The sequence below is a fragment of the Dermacentor albipictus genome, chromosome 1 (assembly GCF_038994185.2).
Source record: "Dermacentor albipictus isolate Rhodes 1998 colony chromosome 1, USDA_Dalb.pri_finalv2, whole genome shotgun sequence".
Taxonomy (NCBI): domain Eukaryota; kingdom Metazoa; phylum Arthropoda; class Arachnida; order Ixodida; family Ixodidae; genus Dermacentor; species Dermacentor albipictus.
In genome coordinates this window covers 407,077,727-407,094,242 of record NC_091821.1, presented here as the reverse complement: position 1 = coordinate 407,094,242, position 16,516 = coordinate 407,077,727, and the positions used below count along the sequence as shown (strand labels likewise).

General features: G+C 50.7%; 1 protein-coding gene across 1 annotated transcript in view; it reads left to right on the top strand.

Moving 5' to 3' along the window:
- Positions 1-3,102: 3,102 nt before the first annotated feature.
- Positions 3,103-16,516, top strand: part of Drak (Death-associated protein kinase related) — a 240,002-nt gene continuing 226,588 nt past the window's right edge. The window contains exon 1 of the mRNA XM_070532150.1: positions 3,103-3,561. The gene's annotated coding sequence lies outside the window, so the exon portion shown is untranslated. The remainder of the gene's footprint in view (positions 3,562-16,516) is intronic.

Genomic DNA, 16,516 nt, shown 5'->3' with positions numbered 1-16,516 from the left:
AAGGTAATTCTCCAAGGTCGCACACATCCGTGGTCTTTTTTACAGCGAAGCTGTTGTTAGTCTCTAGTTGGTCAGCATTTTTCGTGTCATCATCCATGGGCAAAATGTGGGCCGATCCCCGAGGTAGCGCAATACTGGGCCGACCCGCAGAGGATGTGAAGCAGGCTTCAAGCACTCGTCGAAATGAAACGTAAAGTGTATACATTCTTTGGAATCACGCATACAACATACATAACGGCATTCGTTTCAATTACGAACAAGCACAAAGCATCCGAACCACATGATTGATGACAGGGTGCTCGTGATAACAATGCGAAGGACGTAGCGCTACCCACATATATGTTTCACGGTAAAGAGTACTGCTGCACAAGCGGCCGCAGTGACAGTATCTTGCGACGTGGGGAGTGACGTCACTGGCCTTTCGTATATAAAAGAACCAGCCTGGCAACTGGTTTCATTGCTCTTACAGCCCTGTTATGGATAGGCAACGTACAGTTAGGACCCCCGAGAAGCAGCGTCAATATACGAGGAGCGGCAGAGGGAAAAACGACCGACGGTGGCGTGCTGTCAAAATTACCATTACTCCCGTTATTACCATTACTCTAAATTACCATTACTACCCTTACTCTAAAGGAGTAAAGCATTGCTTACCTCCCTCAGCAGTTGTAGTGGCGGTTTTACAGCTTCGTTGGACATCCACTTTGGCAGTATCGGGATGGCGGTTCAGTTATTTTCTTGTGAATAATGCAACCAATGCAACCGATAATGAAAGAGTGAATAGTCTAGAGGAATTCGAAATCCCACAGGTAACGCCGGAAGAAGTAAAGAAAGCCTTGGGAGCTATGCAAACGGGGAAGGCAGCTGGGGAGGATTAGGTAACAGCAGATTTGTTGAAGGATGGTGGACAGATTGTTTTAGAGAAACTGGCCACCCTGTATACGCAATGCCTCATGACCTCGAGCGTACCGGAATCTTGGAAGAACGCTAACGTAATTCTAATCTATAAGAAAAGGGACGCCAAAGACTTTTAAAATTATAGACCGATCAGCTTACTGTCAGCTGCCTACAAACTATTTACTAAGGTAATCGCAAATAGAATCAGGAACACCTTAGACTTCTGTCAAACAAAGGACCAGGCAGGATTCCGTAAAGGCTACTCAACAATAGACCATATTCACACTATCAATCAGGTGATAGAGAATTGTGCGGCATATAACCAACCCTTATATATAGCTTTCATTGATTACGAGAAAGCGTTTGATTCTGTCGAAACCTCAGCAGTCATTGAGGCATTACGGAATCAGGGTGTAGACGAGCCGTATGTAAAAATACTGAAAGATATCTATAGCGGCTCCACGGCCAAAGTAGTCCTCCATAAAGAAAGCAACAAAATCCCAATAAAGAAAGGCGTCAGGCAGGGAGATACGATCTCTCCAATGCTATTCACATCGTGTTTACATGAGGTATTCAGAGACCTGGATTGGGAAGAATTGGGGATAAAAGTTAATGGAGAAAACCTTAGTAACTTGCGATTCGCTGATGATATTGCCTTGCTTTGTAACTCAGGGGACCAATTGCAATGCATGCTGACTGACCTGGAGAGGCAAAGCAGAAGAGTGGGTCTAAAAATTAATCTGCAGAAAACTAAAGTAATGTTCAACAGTCTCGGAAGAGAACAGCAATTTACAATAGGTAGCAAGGCACTGGAAGTGGTAAGGGAATACATCTACTTAGGGCAGGTAGTGACGGAGGATCCGGATCATGAGGCGGAAATAATCAGAAGAATAAGAATGGGCTGGGGTGCGTTTGGTAGGCATTCTCAGATCATGAACAGCAGGTTGCCATTATCCCTCAAGAGAAAAGTGTATAATAGCTGTGTCTTACCAGTACTCACCTACGGGGCACAAACCTGGAGGCTTACGAAAAAGGTTCTACTTAAATTGAGAACGACGCAACGAGCTATGGAAAGAAGAATGATAGGTGTAACGTTAAGGGATAAGAAAAGAGCAGATTGGGTGAGGGAACAAACTCGAGTTAATGAAATCTTAGTTGAAATCAAGAAAAAGAAACGGGCATGGGCAGGACATGTAGTGAGGAGGGAAGATAACCGATGGTCATTAAGGGTTACGGACTGGATTCCAAGGGAAGGGAAGCGTAGCACGGGGCGGCAGAACGTTAGGTGGGCGGATGAGATTAAGAAGTTTGCAGGGATGACATGGCCACATTTAGTACATGACCGGGGTTGTTGGAGAAGTATGGGATAGGCCTTTGCCCTACAATGGGCGTAACCAGGCTGATGATGATGATGAATGCAACCGATTTATGCTGATCGTACTTCGTTGCGTATAACGTTGGCACATACTATTACCTAAACTAGCGATACATTTACGCTGTAGACTTAACCACCAAGTACAATTAGTTGTTTAATTATTAAAATTGTTCGTAGCAAATGTGCATTATTTATGTGCGTGTACTGCTGCTACTGGGCGGGATAAGGAACCTCTGTCAGGCACTCATCTCCTTTCGTTCCTGCATCATCTTGCCATTTTATGCAGTTGAAAGAAATAAATGATAATTAAAATAATGTTTCGGGTCCCGTGGTTCACCACGTGTGATAGATAAAGAGGTCTATGTCTGTTAAATATAAATATAACTGACTGGCGCATTTCCAGCCAATTTCACTTATGGTGATAGTCATACGCTATATATATATATATATATATATATATATATATATATATATATATATATATATATATATATATAGAGAGAGAGAGAGAGAGAGAGAGAGAGAGATCGTTTGCTGTTTGCCCCCCACTCGAGAAATAGTTGGTACGCCGCTGAACGAATATGAAATTCGCGACGCAGCTGCCCCATAGCACTACTCTGATAGAGCTGAAAATCAGAATCTCAGTATATGAATAATTAAAAAAATGTATACTTAGCGAGGAACTAAAAACAGCGTGTGGTTTTGACGCCCGTCCCAACGCAACAACCGAAATCGCCGCTTCCGCCAGCAAGGATTTCGTTAATTTTCCGCGCGCCTCATAGATGGCACCGCGAGCGCCGTCGCCGGCAGCTTCGAAGCGGTCTCTCTTCACTCACGCGCGTCCCCTGCGATCGTGGCCTCGCGGAGAGGAAGAAAAACCTGAACGGCCCGGCGGCTCTATTATTCCCGTCTGAGCAGTCGTGGCAGGCGCTGTACGCCGTTTAGTCGCAGTGCACCGGTCTTCTGGAACGTTTCTACAGCGCTGTCATGGCTGTGCAGCTGATGCGGTTGTCCCGTGATCACTGAGCGACGGTCACTCTACGTGGGACAGTGTGTGCCGGCACTGGCAGTGTTAGCGCTTGCGTGCGTTTTCTGTTCGTGATTCGGAGAGTACCTTGTGCGGACGTCGAGCACGCCTGCTTTGCAGCTCTGCGTTCGCAAGCCGCCGACAGAGCCAGGGTTTACACCGCACTGCACTTGGATTTCCGAGCCCGACTGGAGTAATTTTTGTGTGTGTTCACCGGAAATCAACTTCAGCGCTTCGCCTGTGTCTGGCTGTCGCGATCTTGCAGGTAAGCGTGGTGCTAGCCGTTGTAATGCTGTTGGTTTGTCGCAGGTGTCAACGTTTATTGGCGCTCTAGCTCTATAATGGCATGCTATATTTGAAGTTGTTCTTGGTATGTGGCAGTGAACGGTGGGCGTGAACTGAACAACTGAACTAGCGGCGAAAGGCTAGCGTTACCTGCCCTTTCGTTAGCAATGAGGCCATACGGCTGGTGCGGTGATGCCAATGGCGATGGCGGAACTCTAAATCTTCCCGGCGCTTTTTGAATTCCAGTCGCACGTAGAACAGTCCCGTTCTTTTACGTTAGTTGACGTGGACTTCAGCGTAACGGACCTGACTGCTCCTACGCAGAAAACATGCGTTCGGTTTAGAATAAGAACCGTTGCTAGTTGCTTAAGTCACCGGTCGCCTGCCGTCCATTGGTTTGAGCAGGGGAATGTTTTCGCACCTTTACGAACGTGTCCGTAGTTTCGCCGCCTGCATTAGCTAGTTTATAACTTGACTGTTCACGGCTGTTTCGACTTTTTGTTGCATCGCCTGTTATTATTAGCATTAGCACACTGGCATTTGCTAGCCGTAATTTCGGGGCATGGGACGTGTTGACGAAACAACCTCGTGTGGTGCACAGGCAAGGTTTACCCTAGGACTATAGCATAGCACGAACACAGTCTGCTTTAACCGAAATAGTTTCAATGCGAATGTTACCGAGTTTTCTGTCTACTACTGTTGCATATTAAGTTCTGGATTCTACTTCACATTATGATTGCCGCTTGCAATGAGACGTACACCCTTCACGGGTTTCGCACCTGCCGCGGTGCTTTGCCCCGCACCGACAGTTGAAATGCGCGAGCGGCTAGCCTTCTGGCGATTTACTGCCTGGTCCAGCACTGGCGCAAAACAGTAGGAAGCGCGAAGATAAGCAGCTAATCGGTCCTTGACCACTGTTCTCTTCCACTTCGGAACAGGCGATGGGGGTGAGGGCTGGTTTGCACTTCACTTTCGCCTTTTCTTTTGAGCGCGTGGCACTCGCGGGAGAGCGGCGAACACCGTAAAATATCGCCTCGCTGTAAATAAAGAGCTCCCCCGTGTGTACTGGTCAGGGAACCCTGCTGCAAGAACCTACAGCAGCTGACTATGAGTCATGGCTTGCTTGTCTCGCCGGTTTGCGCGCCGCGGCGTCTGTGAGGCGATGTCTGCTACGCACGCCGGATGAAGTTTACGAGCAGCTGCTGCTTCGTGCCGTTGCCGCCGGCCGCTGCAGCGGCGCGTTGTTTTTCGTCGAGCTGCGTTGCATATATATTCGCTGTACACCCCTATCGTTCCACCGGCCGTTCGTTCTTATTGCGCTGGTGTTGAGGCAGCTGCCGCCGCTGTCGTCGCTGGTCTCAAACTTTTTCCCCAACGTGGGGCAGGCACGCATCCAGCGCTGCTACTGCTGCTGCTGCTGTTGCCGCATACCTTGGCTGGCTGCCTGCCGCCGACCTCGATTCATGCCGCTGGCGCTCCTGGCGTTTTCCTCGAGGCGTCCAGTGAATTTCAATACTCTGTGAGCCACGGCCGCTGCCCGTGGTGTACACACTCGTCCCTTCTATCTCGCTCTCCTTGCTTCTTTTCTTCGAGTCTCACTTTTTTTCTCTTTCCTATTTCTGTTGCGCAGGGGCCAATACGGTTCCCTTTACGCTCAGGCTTTTAGGCTGGCGTATGTAATGTATTGCTCAACGCCGCCGCTCGCGGCCTCCCCTTTCTCACCACCTTTCCTCTTTATTGGTTCGCTGCCGTTTCTTGATCAGAATCTTACCTCGGGTTCTTACCTATATATTTTTTTTATTTGCTGCTTAAACTAGATTTAGTATTCCTGTCATTGTTTCGTGAAACTTGAGCCGCGTTAAGAAGGCAGATTTAAAGGAAAAAAGAAAGCTTTCAGAAGCCGGAAAATACGTAACGTCCTTAGGTTGTGTTATGATCAGCTACCGTTTTTCATTTTTCTGTACGCTCTGTTCTTCCTTTATGTCGCAATAGAGAAAACGTAGTCGCTGTCGCAACGGGCACAGCTTTGAATTGGCAGAAACGCCACATAGCGTTTTACACGGAAAGTCTATTGTGCGGTGATAGAAAAAGCTCCTGTATGAAGGTGCTGTTTATTGATACGCTGGAAACCATTGTATCAGCTCGTCTTACTTGCGTATATATGCTGTCTGCCAGTGATCTCTAGACAGCTCTCCCGTTTCTTGCTTAACCCACGCAACGGGTGCACATTCGATGCCTTGTTCTGCCTGCGCACTACGTTATTTGAAGCCCGCTGTTCTGATGGACATTCGCAAGTCCGGACACGCCTGGGCAAGCAAGGCTGCGTCTGCGAAAAGGGTTGTCCACAATAGGCCTGCGAGCTCGGGGAACTTTTAAAAAGCTGCGGTGCTTTGTCTATTGTATTCCTTTCTTTGTGCGACAGACGCCTTCTCTACTTTGCTGGGCGATGTCCAGAACCTCTGACGTACAGGTATACGTCGTACAGTGTCGGGAAGCCTCTCAGTCTCGGTATGGAGGTGCGCACAAACGTGTTTGACGCAGTATCCGGTCAGCGCCACCTGATCAAACTCGGTGCCATGGACTGTACAGCAGTTGCTAGTCCGTCCGCTGATGGTAGTGACAGTGATGCGCTCATTTTTTCATTTCCTTTTCTATTTCCTTCGCTGTCTTTGTGAAGCGGGTAACTTTCGGGGTGTCGATTGTTGCAGGAACAATATTAAAACCGGTAGCGTTACGCCCAGCGCAGATTATTCGGTAAAACAGAGTACAACTTCACGATTGTCTTGTACCCATTGGAGATTTCGTGGGATACAGCGATTCGAGAAAACAGGCGCCGCAGTACCAAATAACCGAATCGGTCACTTACGAGTTAGTCATTTTTTTTTTTGAAGTATTATTAGCTGAGGTATACATCAGATAAAAATGCCTGAGATTGAGCAAACCTGCGGGAAACAAACAGCATTCATCAGAATCAAATCAATCAATCAAACTTTATTCACCTCAGGAAAGAAAGTGGGTGGGGACAAGTTAAACAGCTGGCGTTTGCTGCGCAATCGACGGCCGAAAAGACGCAGCAGCCTTGGTTTTATTCTCTCGCGCCGCTTTACACACGTGTTGCGTGCTCCACGAAGCGGCAGAGAACTGACGATGAGAGGGAAACAAACATAGTGTGTCAGAGGGTTGATTACTACAGTGTCTTCTTCCTTCTCTCTTCGTTATTATTTTTTTCAGCGTTCTTGGTCATATCGAATCATACGCGCAGCGCAAAAAAAAAAAATAAAAATAAAGGAACAGTATAATACAGTGGCTTTCAGCGCTTTGCATGTGGCCCCTTGTAGATGCCGCGTTTTCCCCAACGTTCCTTCGCACGGGCGAACATGTGTACTAAACAGTGAGCACCTAAGCGGACACGTTGCCGATGTGTGTTGCTGGTTAGCATCACGTGCTGTGAAAACTTCCTCGAAAGATGCAGCTGTTTAATGAAACTCAATAAAACTCACGTTCTTCTTTTTGGCATCTAAAAAAAAAAATGCACTCGTCTATCAACAAATGTGCATCTGTACATTCGAGGCACGAATAACAACATACTTAGAAACGGCGCGACAGAAAGGCAAGAACACGGAACGACACTATACGAACACAAGCGCTGGACATACGCTACCTGTACAATTAACCGGGTAACGCGAATACGAGTGAAGTAATTGGCTTTGAAATGTCGAACCGAATACGGAATATTTCTTCATTCATTCGGCGAAAAGTATGATAGAGGTAATTACAGTTCACTTGCGCCCTTCGGTTTCATGTCTTTTTGCTCGACATTATTCCTGTCCATGGAGAGAGTGCATTCGCATTCAAAAGAAAACGATGAAATGTTACTTAAATTATAGATGAGTACTTAAAAAAAAAGTAATTGGTCTGCAGGCTTACCCACAAAGGGTACTTTGCTCCAGTGTGTCAAAAGCGCTACTATCGCTCGGGCGTTTTCCGCGACAAAATCAGCATTTTTATGTATCGAACTTATCGTAAATAAGTTATTTGTAATGTGACGTAATGTCACGCCGTTCAAAGTTGAATAGATAGTCAGAAGAGATAACTTCGGGAAGAGCATTGTTCCCCCGCTGCTATCTTTTCTTCGTCTTTCATGCGTCAGATGCAATCTGCGTCAGCCGGGAAACTTGTAAAAGGAGAAATATTGTGTCAAAGGTTAAGTGCATGGCTTGGATTCGCGCGACTACATAGGCATGTAGGTAGCACGGTTTCTATATTCTAATGCAAGGTCTCAAAGGAACGTCATTCGAAGGAGCTTATATTTATTTAAAACTGCGCCCTCACTCTAATTTGGTGATGCAAACATGAGTAAATTAGCTCTTACACGTGTTTTAATTCTGCCTCCTGCGTACGGCAGAATTATTCGAAACATTTGCTTAATAGCAGCACATTGAAGTTCTCAGAAGATGCTTCTTTTACTCGCCCTTGGAGGTTCGTTGTCGCCATTCCATACCTTAAACATCAGTCAATGTCTAGACCCCTCCCCTCCCCCACCCTCCACACCCCATAAGAAAGAAAAAGGGGGAGAAATATCGTGCGGTGCAGGTGATCTGTCTTCACGAGCAGCAAACATCTGGCTCAATGAAATTTTCATGTTCGTTCATACGCGCGCAATATTCGCACCGCCTTTCTGTGTCTCGCGCTCGGCGATTATCAACGACGCGCGTGCTTAGCCCCCACGCGTGCAGGGGATGGGACAGCGCGTCGGGTCCTTACGTCACAGTGGTGCTCGTGTTGTTGCTACGCGACACGAGTCGGCAACATTCCAAGCGACGGTGTCTGAACTATGTCCATTTGCGTTGGAGCTCCATTCCCGGCAAAGCAATGACGTTGATGAACGCCAACCTGAGCCAGCGCCACCGAGATACACGTGAAATTTGTGCTGTGGACCGCGGCGTCACACAGTGGGCTGGCGGTCCATTCAGTCGCGTGGGAATGTCAAGAACGCGCTCTGTGTGAACGGTGAGCAGCGCCACGTCCTTGCTTTCGTCACGCCACGATTGGCAGTGGAAACCTCGATCCACTTTCTTTTTTTTTTTTTTTTCATGACGTTCCGGCTATATAAGAGCTCAGACTTCGCTGGCGGAACTACACGCTATACGTATTTCCGACTCGTTTCATCACCCATTTCATGACAAGCGCTTCAACATTTCAGTCTGTAATTGCAGTTGAAGTGCGCAGTGGTGGCGCATTCCGTTTCGATTGCAGCGGACGCCGTTCGAAAAAAACATATTTGGGCGTCACGCGCCGACGCCGCGTAGTGAATACGTCGGGAATACGTTCCATATATGGTTGGAGCATAGCGGTGCGATTCGACACTGCCGCCGCGGAGAAAAACACAGGCGGGACATTTAAAATGACCAAGCCTGTCTTTTGGTCTGTTTTATGAGGCGGGTGGGTGGTCAATTAATCAAGACAGTTTGATTAATCGACAGGCAGTAAGGACGTCGCGATATATCTACGCCACCACGGCAAACATCGGTCAAAATGAACGACAACGAAATCCACGTAGGCTTTTCGAGAGCAGCGTATACAGTGGACAGCGCTCTACCGGTATAATTGAAGCCCGCTTCGCGTCACGCGAAGGACACGCCGATGTGCTGGAGTCCCCCTGCCGTTTGTTCTCGGTCTGTGCAACTCTCGTCGTTCGCGCACGGTGACCCACTTTTCCCGCGGCTGACGTGTACACTCTCCCACGCAGGCGAAATTCAATCGAGCAGAGCGAGAAGGGGGGGGAGGGAAGGGGGGGGGGCGAGCACGCGGATGGCCGCGGCGCAAACAAAACACTGGTTGTGCAGAGAGAGAGAGAGAGGGGGGGGGGGAAACCCGGTGGGTGCCCCCGCGGGTTCGACGATGTCACGTCTTCCGTCGGTTCGCCAACGCTTCAAGTCGTTTACCTATCCGGGTATCCGAGCGTCAAAACGTTTCCACGTTGGGCGTCCGCGAGGCCCCGGGAGCTTGCCGAAAAAGCTAGTTCTTTATATACGGCCCCGGATCATTTTCGTCGTGTAGCTTGTTGAAAGAGCAGCTGCGCGTTGCGTGCCCCTTTGCGTGCCTGTGTCACAGCTGCTTTCGGCAGCGCCTGGGCCTCGAGAGACAGTTGTGCTAGCGTGTAGGGGGGGAAACCATTGTTTTGCATGACCCCTTCGGGTCGTTTTTGTCGGCCGCCTCCTCGACCTCGGCACGCAGCGTAGGCCCTGGCTCCGTGGAACAAACGACGGTGGCGGCCGCTCTGTGGTCGGGGCGCGCGCGCCTCCGCAGCTGACTGTCTTGGCAGCGGCTCCTATCGGGCCAGCGCGGGATTTTCCACGTCACTGCGTCCGTATCGCGCGGCGATTCACGAAGGGAGGGAGGGAGGGGGTTGGCATCGCTCTCTGGCGTGCCTATTAGTTCATTGCGTATACATCGTCTGCTATGGTGCAGATCTCGGCCGTATAGCGTTCGGGAAATGGCGTGTGTATTCATTGTGGCAGATCTGAATCGCGCGCAACAGACACGCTGTGCGCAGGATTTTCTTTCCTGGTATTAGGGCGAAGCTTTCCTCCCTGGATTGCGTTCTCTTTAATCACCGCCCATACCTTTCTTCCTTCTCTCTATTTCTTTATTTTAAGCTTGGACATTAGCGTTTCCGAAGCTGTCCGCGTTCCGTGGATGGTTACACTGCTCCATTTTGCTGACACATTTTTCCGCGGAATTTTCCGTCCTTGAAAGGTTTGCCTTTTTGCCCTCTGTATTGCGAAAGCGTCCATCGCTCAGGCGCGACACGCTGCGACACCGACTCGGACGATACATAGGACGTCGGTAGCGCGTCTTCCGAGTTTCCTCTCCGTTTTGTCGCGCGGTCAACTCGACGTGTATCCTGGCGTATGCCTCTGCCAACCTCCTCACGGGCTGGAGGTTAGTGAGCATACGCCGTGAACACCCTCCCGGCCATGTGCGTTACCATGCTGTCGCTTTCTCAGAGGCAAAACGTGACGAGGGGTCGGGTGGCTGAGCGGGAGGCGGGGGTGCCGGCACCTACAGCGGGCCACCACAGGCACACTTCATCCGGTCGCCGAGGGCGAACGGCGCCGATCCGCCACAAGGCGAGGCGAAATGGGCCAGCGGGCCAGCTTGCCGCCCGCGGGCCAGCCGCCGATGAAGCTCGGCGGTTCGCGCGTGCGCCGCTTTTGTTCGACTTCCTTTTGTAAGGTGCTCTGTAATTAAGGCCGCATACCCCTAGCGATGACGCCCACTCTTAGGTAGTTCTGCTACACGGATGTTCGATTCTTCTGTTGCGCCGCACGCGCGATTCGCTGCCGCTTTGAACATTGTTCAAGTGCCAGGCTTTCGTCACTCGTCGCCGCACTCTTGGTGATTCGGCTGTTCGGTAGCCGCTCTTAACGTTGTTACCGAATTCGCTTGGTAAACTGTGACTCCGTGGGCGGTTGTACAGAAGCAACTGTTTGCATCCTTTATAGGCAAGCCACGCCTCACTCTTAAAGCTATGTGCAGCATAACGCTCTCTGCTGAAACGCCGTAGCAGCGAAAGTTCAATACACAGCGTTCTTCGCGGTAGTGTGCAGCTCTCAGCTGCACACCGCCGTACAATTTTTCTTAGGGGAACGAATCTGAAGGGTCGACTACGTTGAAAGAGCACGACGAATGAAGATGCAGATACTTGCGTCGTTTTTTTTTTTTCGTTTTCATTTCGAGGTAACTGCATCGTTTTTCCATCTGCCATATCCCTGCATGTTCCGCTCGCTAGCAGGCAGGCACAATCGAACCTGCAAAATGACACGTCATACGTTCGTTGCTCATCGCGAACCTTACTTTGTCTATTCAATGGGAACAGCAAGACGCCGTTTATAAGGCATCCCTATACGTAAGACGCGACTCTGTAACAAAATGCGCCGCACAACCATGCGCTAACTGCCTCCGCGGGCTGACTGCGCCATCCCGAGCTTTGCATCGACCTCCTCAAGTCGTCGCTTTTACACAGCTCGCGCGTGCCCGTTTACCGGTCAGCGCGTATAAAGCTTATGCTCGGGGAAATACGAGTGGGCGGCGGCCGCAACGCACCACATGTGGAGGAGAACGGACGCTTACCCCGTTCTCGTATGAGCCCATTTGTCTCGAGCTCTGCGCTTTTAATTTTCAGCCGGTACAGGGAAGGGCTTTTGGAGATGCTTACAGAGCACCCACAGCATCCCGTGCCATTTTATTATCTTTTTTTCTCTCGCCGCCGGGTCCTCTCGACTGTTACCCATTTCGCCGAGCACAGTGCACCGAGGGAGCCCGCTGTGCCGCTTCATCAGGCAGGCAGGCGGGAGAGCTTAGCGGCCGGCTGGCCGAGCGTCAGGCAGGCCGGCGGATGGAAGAGCCAGCCGACTGACCTTCGGGAGGACGTTCGGTTGATGGACGACTGAGAGCCGATATTGCCCACCCCCCTCCAGCGTCCTCTCTTAACAATACCAGGACGCCGCGCTCCGCCGGTGCCCTGGCACTTGTTGCTTCCCGTTTGCCGCTGCCGTTGCGAAACGACTGCTTGTGCCCGTGCCACCTCCGGGGAGAACTCGTCGGCGCGTGTCGTTCAGGAAAGAAGGAAGGAAGGAAGCAGGGTAAGGACGGCGGAAAGTCCTCGCTTTTGCAGTTGAAGCGACGATAGGAGAGCCCCAGTCAGCGCAGCGCTACTGACCGGTGAAGTGGAGTATGAAACAACAGTGCTTCGCTGATTCCCCGCCCCGCATCTCCCGTGGACGCGTGCCGTGGAGGAAGTTCCGCTTGGAGCGCTGATGGCGCGAAGAAGCGGACGTCGGCGGAGCGAGATTCCTCCTGTCCTGCGTGCACTTTATCGTGAATCAGTCCTGCAGTACGTGTGTGTTGTATAGGATATTCGCACTATTTAAAGCTTTAGGATATTTCAATCCCTCTGTCACCCCGCGTACCGCCGGCTGCGCCATTATATACGCACGCCGTTAGGGAAGAAAAGTTAAGAAGACAAGTATTTTGAGTTGAGCATCTTTTTTTTATTCGGTGAGCTTTGAGTTTCTGTTCGTTTCAATAAAAGTTTAAGCCAACAACAGCAATCTGTACCTTCAGGAGCAAGCAGCTAATCTGTCAGCATTTTATGTAGAACACTCCGTCGGTGCATGTCTAGCACGTACTGGCAGATCTCGGCTCTTATGCGTTCACCGCACCGATCAGACGTATAGGTTTTGCGTACGTCAGAAATAGAATTACTGTGCATGGCTCCCGTACAGTAACTCTGAAAAATGGTAGCAGCCAGCGCCTCCCAGCGAGGCACGGGCGGCGAACATTCCTTGCCTCGCTCGCGGCTTTCCCATCTTCGGCGCCCCGTGCTCGGATGCGGTGTAATTTACGCCCTTCCGAGCTGCGGGCAGGGTGCAAAGGTGCGCCTTCCGCGACGGAATGATAAAAAAAGTAGCTCTTTGCACGGGGAGGGGAAGGAGGGGTCGCGAAAGATGGACGGCTAACAACAAGATGGCCGCCAGATGTCCGCGCACCGTCTGGCGCTCCTCGCTATATAGCAGCGCCGCCACAGCGATGATCGGGGGCCGAGGTCCGCGCCTGAAAGAAGCACCGAAATAGCCGACGGTGTGTCTTAACAGTTTCCGGTTTACGAACTTCGCCCCCCCCCCCCTCCCGCGCCAGTCCTCTCTCTTCCCACCCCCCTTTTCGTCTTCCCAAGCCTCCTCCTCGTCGTTTCTGGAGCCCTTCATTTTATTGCGCCCGCTGCAACCGCTTCCTGGCGCTGCAGCTGCGGCGTGTTTTTTATGATTGCCACTATCGGGCGTGCATTTACGGCTGCCTCCTTGGTTCATCTCAACCACCTCCTCCTTTCTATATTTTCTCTCTTTCTTTGTTTCTTTGGTGGTGTTCGTGTCTTGCGAAGCGTGTCTGGTCCCCTTTATTTCCATCGATATTAGCTGCCCGCCGTCCTTCCGTGGTGTGAGCGCCAAACGAGCCACTTCTGTTCGTGAAGCTGTTGGCGCCTTGACGGCGCGCGCGGCTCCAACGAGCATGTCGAGGACTGCTTCCTCAATTTCTCAATTTCTTGTCGGCGCGGTTTTATTCTTCTTCTCGCCGTTTTCTAACCTGCAGGGGCCACACGAACCAAAGTGTACTTCTATACGACGGGGCCCTGAGCCATGACCATGCACAGTGAGTGCAAGCGGGTCGCAAAGGCACGTGGCTCGAGTTGCCGAACATCAGTGTTCTTGTCTTCGCGTATACCGCCTCCGCCACACACCAAACGCGCACCCCTCTCCTGGGTGGCGGATGCGGCTATAGACTGCTGAGCCCATCCGCTGAACTCTCCAAGAGTGTATGCAAGCGTTCGCACGAGGGACGACTGGCACATCCACTCGGGGACCATCAGCCGTGTCGAAAGCCGTTCTCGTCGTGGGCTACTGTGCTATAGCTGCGTGTCACACGTCAGGCGTTCATTACTTGAGCCGAGTGTCAAAAGGCAGCTCCTGTAGCGGGTCCCGAGGGCGTCGCTGCCATATATTGCGCGGAACCTTGCCAGGTCGGCCGGGCTTGTACGTTTCGGCTCCCTGCAGAAGGAAGGGTCGTGGTATACACGTGCGAAAAAGACACAAAGATGTAGATACCCTTCTTGTTCGTATGTTTTTCTTTTTTCAGCAGCGCTGCATGAGACACGTACGCGCGATACCTCCGGGGCCGAGGAGGAAGCACCTGTACCTTCTGCTAGATTCTTTTCACAACCCTCGTCGTGCCCCTTTCCAAATGAGACGACGACTGCTGCCATTCTGGTTTTCTTTTCTTTTTTTTTTTCCAATCGACGCTGCCGGCGGTATCGCGGTGCCGCGGGTCGGTCGGTTACGTCGCACGAAAACCGCCGGCACGCTGCATGCATGCGCAGTTGCCGGCCGACTTGCTTGCTGCGCGGGGATGGTTCGCTCTCGCGGTGTGGGAAAAGTGCCGAAGGCGACAGTGACGGCTTCGCTTCCTCCGGGGCCGCGTCGTTTATAGTTGCTTCTTCTTCTCTCGGGTTCATTTGGACGACCGCTTCTGCATTTGTATGCTTACCTTTGACTCGATCCGCGACTGGGAACGTGCGGGCGAAATAGAAACGGCGTTCCGGAGGCGTACGGCGATACCCCGGATGGTTCGTGTATACCCAACGACGCGAAGTTAACTGTTACGGACGAGGGGACCGGCTCATCATTAATGGTCGCGGTCTTCCAAAACAGGGAACGTTATGACAGGCTCCTAATCGCCTCCGGGAAACCCGCTAAATATACAGCGGCCAACCGTGATCAGAATAGAAATTGCGTGTGCTACAGGTGTTGTGTGGCTCAGACACGACAGCAGCGTGAAACGGCAGGTCGACCAAATAGCCGTACATGATGCTAAGCTGGCGCACCATATACGGGGTGTCCCACGCAACTTGAGCCAAGATTTTGAAAATAAAAAGCGTGTCGGAAGCGAATTGAACCGAACGCATACTATTCGCACTGGCCTATAGTAACTTAGGTAATTTTTTGTTTTCCCCGTAACTCACTAATTAAGTTGAATTAGCCAACTTTTTAATGGTTGGCTGAGGACACCAAGTATAATATAATGATTTGTAGAGCACCTTCAGAAACCACCGATCGAGTTATTTCCTGTACAATATACGTCTCACATAGTCATTTTTTCCGGGTTGTAAAGAAAGCACGCGAAAAAAAAAAAAAAAGCCACGTGACGGAGCGGTTGCGCAGTCGTATCGTGCTGCTCTCAAGCGTACGTTCGGTGAACAAGGTCGGCTCTCGTCGGATGACGGCGCCAATGCATGGCTGCTGGCGGAGAGCTGCCGAGGAGATAAAGAACGCCCTGCCGCTTCCACGTCGCCAGTCACGATGCAGCAGACGTAGACGCGTAGTTGTGCAGCTGCACTTTCAACGTTGTACGCTGGCGACTTGTGGTCTTGCTGCCGGACTTCGTTGCTCCTTTTCATTTAGTGCGGAGCTAGTCAGCTGCAGAACAAAGTTCGCGCCGCCTCGCCCTAAACACCGCCATGTCAACACGGTTGCACACAGCCATCGTAAAGATAAATTGCGGCTTGCCTGCTTTTTGCGAGCCGTTTTCTGACATATGTCCAGCGCAGGATTATTTCACAATGATGGTTCGTTAAATGGCACAGTCACACGCCACAGTCAAGTGTACTGATGCAACACATCCCTGCACCTGCAAATCAGTACGCTCCAGTTGAAGTATGTTAAAGAGCATCTTAAATAAACAAGGCACCACTAAAAAAAAAAAAAATAGAACCAGTATGCAAGTTACAGTACTTTTAAGTAGTGCTTTACGCAAGTATGTCTCAAACTGCAAAATACTAACAAAAGTATTTAAAATTATTTTTACTGGAGTATTTGAGGTACGCACAAGTATGGGCCGATAGCAGGGCTCTGAGGCATCACGTTTCATCGCTTCCCGTGTTTGCGGTATCATATGAAAGTTCATTTCATGTCACTTGGCGAGTGCTGCTATATAGGTGAATTTTGCGAAGTTGTGTGTATGTAGACACGAAGCATTCCAACCGCTCGCCTTTTGCGTTTTTACCTCGGTTCGGAGAGCATTAGCGGCGCGCGATCTGCAAGTGGGCGCTGTATAAGTATACAGACACGCATACCGCCGCAGTTTCAGCATCCGTCATGTCGAGCGGAACACACGCGCTCTCTTCCCCGTTACTTTTGCTATTCGCCGGGTGCGGCCCGCTACGGCGTTACACGAGCAAACAGGTGCAAAGTTTCGTAACTCTCCCTACGTGCTTACTGGCGCTTGCGATACGCGGAGGAAAAAAGAGACCATTGCAAGCACCGCGCCTCTGGAAGAGAACTCTCTGCTGCATATCATATCCTGCATGATTGAGGTCGCGC